Source organism: Nannospalax galili, unplaced genomic scaffold (genome assembly GCF_000622305.1).
Source record: "Nannospalax galili isolate Female #2095 unplaced genomic scaffold, S.galili_v1.0 scaffold452, whole genome shotgun sequence".
Classification (NCBI taxonomy): Eukaryota; Metazoa; Chordata; class Mammalia; order Rodentia; family Spalacidae; genus Nannospalax; species Nannospalax galili.
The window spans coordinates 2,481,474-2,488,007 of NW_008333659.1; the positions used below are offsets into that span (position 1 = coordinate 2,481,474).

Consider the following 6,534-nt stretch of genomic DNA (forward strand, 5'->3'; position numbering starts at 1 on the left):
ACAGAAATCTGGAGTGTCCACAAAATAGAAACATTTAAGTGCAGGTGTGAAACACAAGTAGAAAATTCCACAGCTAATAATTTGGCAGGTACAGTCAAAACACAGGCACACAAAAAAATATTGTGTGAAATAACCTTCAGCCTACCTATGTAAATTGTGTACAAAAAATGAATTTTGTGTTTTGATGTTTGTCCTATCATCAACATATTTCACTGGTATATAGAAACATCACATAATTTAAAAAAAATAATGCAAAATCTGAAACACTTCAGGTACCAAGTATTTTGTATAAGGGATCCATAACCCAAGCTACAGAAGGGTTAGAAGTGATTTTATAAGAATCATGAGTTCTACTTATTCCAATTCATTCTCTGGCTCAGACCTTACGCCTTTTGAAATGCAATTCTCTAGAATGTGGGGGAGGGCATTCACTCTAAATATTAAGGAAGTGGGTCTCACTATACTTTCAGTGGATTGAATTAGAACATCAAATTCAGCTGATTAAAAGGAATCTTACTGAGTCCCAATATTGTTCTGCAAAGCACTAAAGTTTCAAAGACAAGAAAGCCTTGGCTCCCTTGCTTAGCAAAGAAATCAAATGATTTCCACTGTCTGCAGGATATTCGACAGGAAAGGAAAACAGAATTGCAGTGGACTCAGTTTGTTGCGTTAGTAGTTAGAATCTGAACGTAATTCCTAAAGTGTGAGACACCAGAGGAGAAACTTAAGGATAAAGATGCACCATGAAGTCAAACACTTCAGCATGCGATGTAGGCAAGAGGAGTTTGGTGTCAAGAAATAAATTACAGGCAGTGGAGCAAATGTAAGCAGAGACAAAGGAGGTGCAGATTAGTGTAAACTTTGCAGGGTTATAATAAGCTCATGGTAGTTAATAGTGAACTTCAGCATTTTGTTTAAAAGCATGCTTTCCAGAGCCAGACTGTCTGCATTTAAGACCCAGGTCTAGGTCTGCCAGTTTGTGACTGTGAAAAAAACCACTTGATTGTATTATTCCTCAGTTTTCTTCTTTATATAATGGAAGGAAGACTATGAATAGGATAATCAAGTAAGGTTATCATCAAGATTAAATATATGATGCTTATAAAAGCAATTGTCATGTGGTACGCACTCCATAAAAGCTGTTGCCATTATGTCTAAGCCATAAGAGGGTGACAGCCTATGGGCAAGGGAGCCAATTTAATACTCATTTAAAATCACCCCTCAACACTGTTTCTACTTTCAACAAGAAATGTCACCTATGACAAGAGAAGGAATCAAGATCAATGATGTGAAAGTAGTTGCAAATCTCCCTCATCACAAAGGCATGTGAGAACAGCTCAGTAACATCAACTTTCCTTAAGGAACACATCATGTATTTTCTGATTTTGACGTAACAGTTTTTATGCTCTTGGCATCTGGAGTGATTGGCATGTTGCCAATCACAAATAACTGAGTCAAAGACATTGTGTTTTGAATTTACAATACAATCTAAACTTCCTGATAAAAGAAAAATCCTTCCTTTCATATTGTTGACTCTGATAATCCTTTTAAAAACAAAGAATTTCAGCTGTTTAAATTTAGCATGCTGAGAAAGACCGATCCTAAAATATTGTTTGGCTCTATGCCTGCAAGTATTTTCATTTTGTTCCCTGTTTGTGTTTGTCTTCTGCGATAAGAAGACAAGTGACAGTAATCATGTTAGCTCCTTAACACTTCACATTTTACCTCAATGAACATCTTTTTTATCCTGACTAGTTAAAGGAGGCTTTTTGCTTTCCTGGCAGATTTTCAGGAAATAATTACACAAGAACCAGTGGTATCTCCCTCACTGTTTTTTTTGTTTGTTTGTTTGTTTTGTTTTTTTTAATCACCCAGCTTTTTCCCAATGCTTTCTTTTGAATTATCTTTCTTTTCCCCTTTTTCCTAAAAATATATAAATTTTGCCCAAAGATAAGCTTAATCTAATTTTTATAATCAGACCTTAGAAGAAGTTGGAGTCAGTGCTTTATCTTTGACTTTAAAGATCTCCACCTGCTCCCAAGGAGTTTGTATTTTAGTGTCCCTGGGGACAACACATCTTTTTACTTCAGCCTCCTGTGGAGTAACACCCTTTTGATACTTCCAATTTCTTTCCTTCCGTATTAGTCTCATTATCTTCTTTCCTGGCACCATTCCCAGTTCATTTCCACATTTTGTAATGCCAGAAATCCAAGCGATGACCATGCCAGCACTGGCTTGGGTGAATTTATATTTCAATTTCAGTGGTTCCGATCTTGAGTAGCAAGAGAGCAGGGTAATCTCTCCTACCTGGCCTGATTTCTCAAGCACTCCCAACCAACAACTACAAAATGATAAGCTCAGGCCACCTGATTCACAGAAAAACTCTTTCTTAGTAGAAAAAGTAGCATAAGTGATTAGGAATGAGTGTCACACCCAGGACCTTATCATGGCCTACCATTTCCCAAATATGTTGGCTTCAACATTTTTCTTGGGTTGAGTTTCTTCTCAATGGTGGGAACTATGATCGTCCTCCTATAGCTTTTGTATCACAAATGAGACAATATTTTCAAAGTTCCCTGACCTGCAATTACTGCGCCCACAGTAACTGTCAACAGCTCATGTATTGTGTGATGAGCAAATCATACATGGAAATAGTGCAGATAACTCTTAGGGAGTTGAATCTGCTTCCATAAAATATCTAATGGGGAACAAATATGCAGAACTCTCACTTGAAGTTAAATTCTATATCAGTGTTTTACATGAGAGAAAAAAATTCTACAGAAGGGGTGAAACATCTTCACAACGTTGCCTGAAGCTTTCTCTGGGTATGCTCCTGGGTTAGAAGTATTATTCTTAAGAGAATTCTGCAACAGTGTCATGCATATTCAAATACAGCTCTGATCCTGAAGCCAGCCAGAGAAAGCATCCAGAACAGGATGATGTTAGAATGGCATCTCTAGCCTGTGTATCACCTCGGTCATAATTAGTGAGCAATTTTAGATTTGTGGGACTGCAGCTAACTTTGGCTTTTCTGGCTACAACTCTTCTTTCTTTCAATAATATGCAAGGCAGAGCCTGTGTCACAGGCTTCTAGCCTAGTTCAGACACTGTCCCCACAAACTTCGTTAATGGTTTCAATATTACCCTGTTTTATTTATAAAATATTTCTTTGACAATCTTCACCCCAGATGTAATGCAAGCTCTTCTTGCAAGTAGAATGAAAAAGGGAATGTGAAGGAAACACATTGCTACAGCTCAGCTCCACCTAGAGAAGTTTCTATCTTTAAAGAACTCCTGATAAGTTGCTATGGATGCTCTTGGCCTGGTTTTCTTTGCAGGAGCTCAGGAGCTGGATTTCTGGTTCTCATCTTTAGAGCATTATGGAACTGCTTGTAAACTGTACCCATATTCTAAGGGTTTGTGTATGGAGGTTTCCTTTTTTTCTTTATTTTAACCACAGTCATGTATGTACTACCATAACAAATATATTTCCCAGATCACATGTTACTCAGCGATTCAGTCACATGTAGAGATTGTGCATGAAGAAATGTCGCATGAGGATGAATTGCCTGTGGTAACTGGGTATTTGAGCAACGGTGATGGGAAAAGCACCGAATAAGCCTTTGTATCTAGAGAATGTTGAGATAAGTAGCCAATTAGACAAAACAATTCAAATTATATCCCGGACTTGTTTTGGGTTTTTTTTTTTTTTTTTTTAAAGTAGTAAAGATTAGATGGTTTGGAGAAAGAGTCATGCAATTTAAAATGAAATTGCAGCATAAATGGAGCCCTTAATTTTCTCTTTTCTCATAATACAGGATTTTAGAATTACTTTTCTCTTCAAAGCAGTTATTAGCTTTTAATATATTTTTCTTTTGGATATAGCATCTCCCTCTATCATGCAGAACTCCCTTTATAATTCAATCTATTCTGAACACATAGCAATCCTCCTGCCTCAGTGCTGGATTCCAGTTGTAAACCATCATGCCTGGCCTCCATACATACCTTAAAAATTTGGAACCACTTTGACCTACAGAGAATCTATGCTACTATATGGAAGCATCTATTTTAAAACCCTGGAGTCTGTTTTAGGTAACTTCTGTTTTTGCTACAATCTTTTTTGGAGAAAATATAGTAAAACAGTAATTTCTTCAGTGATCCTCCAGCTAACATATATTTAATACTTAAGAGATTCTTCTTATTTCTTTTTGGTTTGTTTATTTCCATTACTTAAAAAATAAAAATAAAAAAAATCTGGTCCGTGTGAGAGAAGCTGGCTAGAAAACCCCAACATATTTAGATTAATTATTTCTAGTTTCCCTTTTAGGAAAGACTGTTAGTATTCTGCCAGCAATCATGTGTATTTGGTCATTTGCTTTACAATAGGCCAGCCCTTGCCTGACCTATTTTTAACAGTTGGCTATCTGCAATTTGAGAAAACTGGCTGAAGTTTTTTAAAGTTCTTTAAGTCTTCATTCTCTTCTTCCAATGAAGGACCAGTCCTGCTTAGCACCTAAGTACAGTGTTAGCCAAATGAAAATCATCCCTATGAAATCACAGGATGTCAAATCATACTGGATCCCCAGTGGAGATTATTTTAGCAGTAAGAACCTGGGGGTGAGGGGGAGTATCCATTCTACCCACTGAGGAAAATTTGAATGTTTATCAGATTATCAGTGTGGCCCAGACTGTCACCTGGCAGTTAGCTACAGATCAAGTTCACGTTTAATTTTAATTTTAAAAAGGAAAATGAAAGACATGTTTGTTTTGTTTTGCTTGCTTGTTTGCAGATTAGAAAATAAATCTGGAATAAAATTTATGACATTTGGGGCATCTGAAAATCTAAGCTAGCTTCTATGATTTCTCTCCCTCCTCTCTCCCCATAAAGGCAAACTGCCCAGCAGTAACTTTCAGATCACATTTGCCAGTCTTGTTGCCTACAATCGCAATGAACTGGGCACTTTCCACTGACTTAACAATCGGTACCCGGCAGCAAATAACAGGGCAAGGCGACTACCTCATAACTAGAGCAGGAGAAGGGGACGTAATACGCTTTTAGATTTTGCATGGAAAATTCAAAGCTCTGTTTTCCTAACTTTCCTCGCCATTTCTTCTCGTTTCCCCTTCCCCCTCACCACATACCCAGAGGCCACTCAAATTGCCAACCATGTCAAGCTGAACTTACTGCAGCGTGATGCAGGCGAAGGCTAGGCGCATCTCTGAAGCGAGAGCGACTGCTTTTCCGGAGAGGAACTGGGACGAGCCAGCTCTCAGGATCCTTTCCAATTCACACGCTCTCGGTTCAGTCACCGGCTCCCACACAGCCAGGCTTCCCCGAGGAGCGGAGCTTCGAGAACTCTGTTCAGAGCTACCTCCTCCCGACAGCCACCCCCTTCTAGAACGCACGGCGCGTTGGAACTAGTGGCTGGAAGACAGGAATCTAGCCGGCAAAGCACGGGCTGCCTGCAACCCACCACTCCCAGATCATTTGCAACTCAAAAACAGCGGAGGCTGAGAGACGCAGGCTTCCGGAGCCTGAAAGTCAATTTTGGCACCACAGTCCCCCACGCTTCCCCACATCCTCCTACTTCACCCTCCTCTGCCTCGGCCACCTCCAGTTCTCTAGTCTCCCACACACGCTAGGTATCGCAACGGCTTATTTCCTTATGCAAACCGATAAGCATCAGTAAGAAACTGAATTTGTCCGAGAGGAAATAAATACCTGTTGTCCGTGCCTAACGCTCTTCTCTCGTCTTGGTCCTGGATTTGTATGAAAACGCCTTGATTCTGGAAATGTATGCTGTGTGTGTGTGTGTGTGTGTGTGTGTGTGTGTGTGTGTGTGTGTGGTGAGGCGGCTGTCTGCGTGGCTGCATAAACAGCCCTGCCTATCTAGCTGCAGCTGCTGTTGCTACTATTGCTGTTGGAGCACTGGGAAATGAGACAGAGGCAGGGTTTCCCCGCTGTTTAACTGCTGGCTGAGTTATGATCAAGCAGCACTGGAGACTGTGCAGGTATCAGCGTCTGTTACTGAGACTTTAAGCTGGACTGTGTGTAACTGCTACCATTTAGTGTATATTTCCCCCTCTGCCGGGAATCCGATACCTGACTCTGCTCTCGTTACTAACTGTGTAGTCTAATGGGCTGCTCAGTGACCACCTGTCCAATCCACGTACTGCCCTCTTCGGCTGCATTCCTTCTTGATGAAGGATGGATGAGGAAAAATGCAAAGACAGTGGATGAAGAGGAAAAATGGCATGTAGTTGTAACCAATCAGGACACAGAGAACAATGAGCCATGTGTTAAAAAGAATGCAGTTGGTCATAAAAAATATAGCCTCTCATGAAGTCATGTGATTCAAAGTGCGCGAAACATAATGGTTATTAAGGAGCGTATATACTGGCTTCAATGAAGGTTGCAGAGATATGTATGTCTTAATAGCTCTCAGCTTCCCCATAGGGTATCCACTGTGATTTCAATGTATTACTGCCATTCCATCAACTGCAGACTCTAGTGAAACCTACTTTTAACTGCTG

At 39.9% G+C, this 6,534-nt stretch overlaps 1 protein-coding gene across 5 annotated transcripts in view; it reads right to left on the reverse strand.

Annotated features, from left to right (window-relative positions):
- Positions 1-6,165, reverse strand: part of Dgkb (diacylglycerol kinase beta) — a 772,948-nt gene extending 766,783 nt beyond the window's left edge. For 2 of the 5 annotated variants that reach the window (XM_008828359.3, XM_008828358.3), the window contains exon 1: positions 5,186-5,582. The gene's annotated coding sequence lies outside the window, so the exon portion shown is untranslated. Of the gene's footprint in view, positions 1-5,185; positions 5,587-5,722 lie in introns of those variants that run through there. The other 3 variants (XM_008828356.3, XM_017796961.2, XM_008828360.3) reach the window with 3 other exon arrangements.
- Positions 6,166-6,534: the final 369 nt, after the last annotated feature.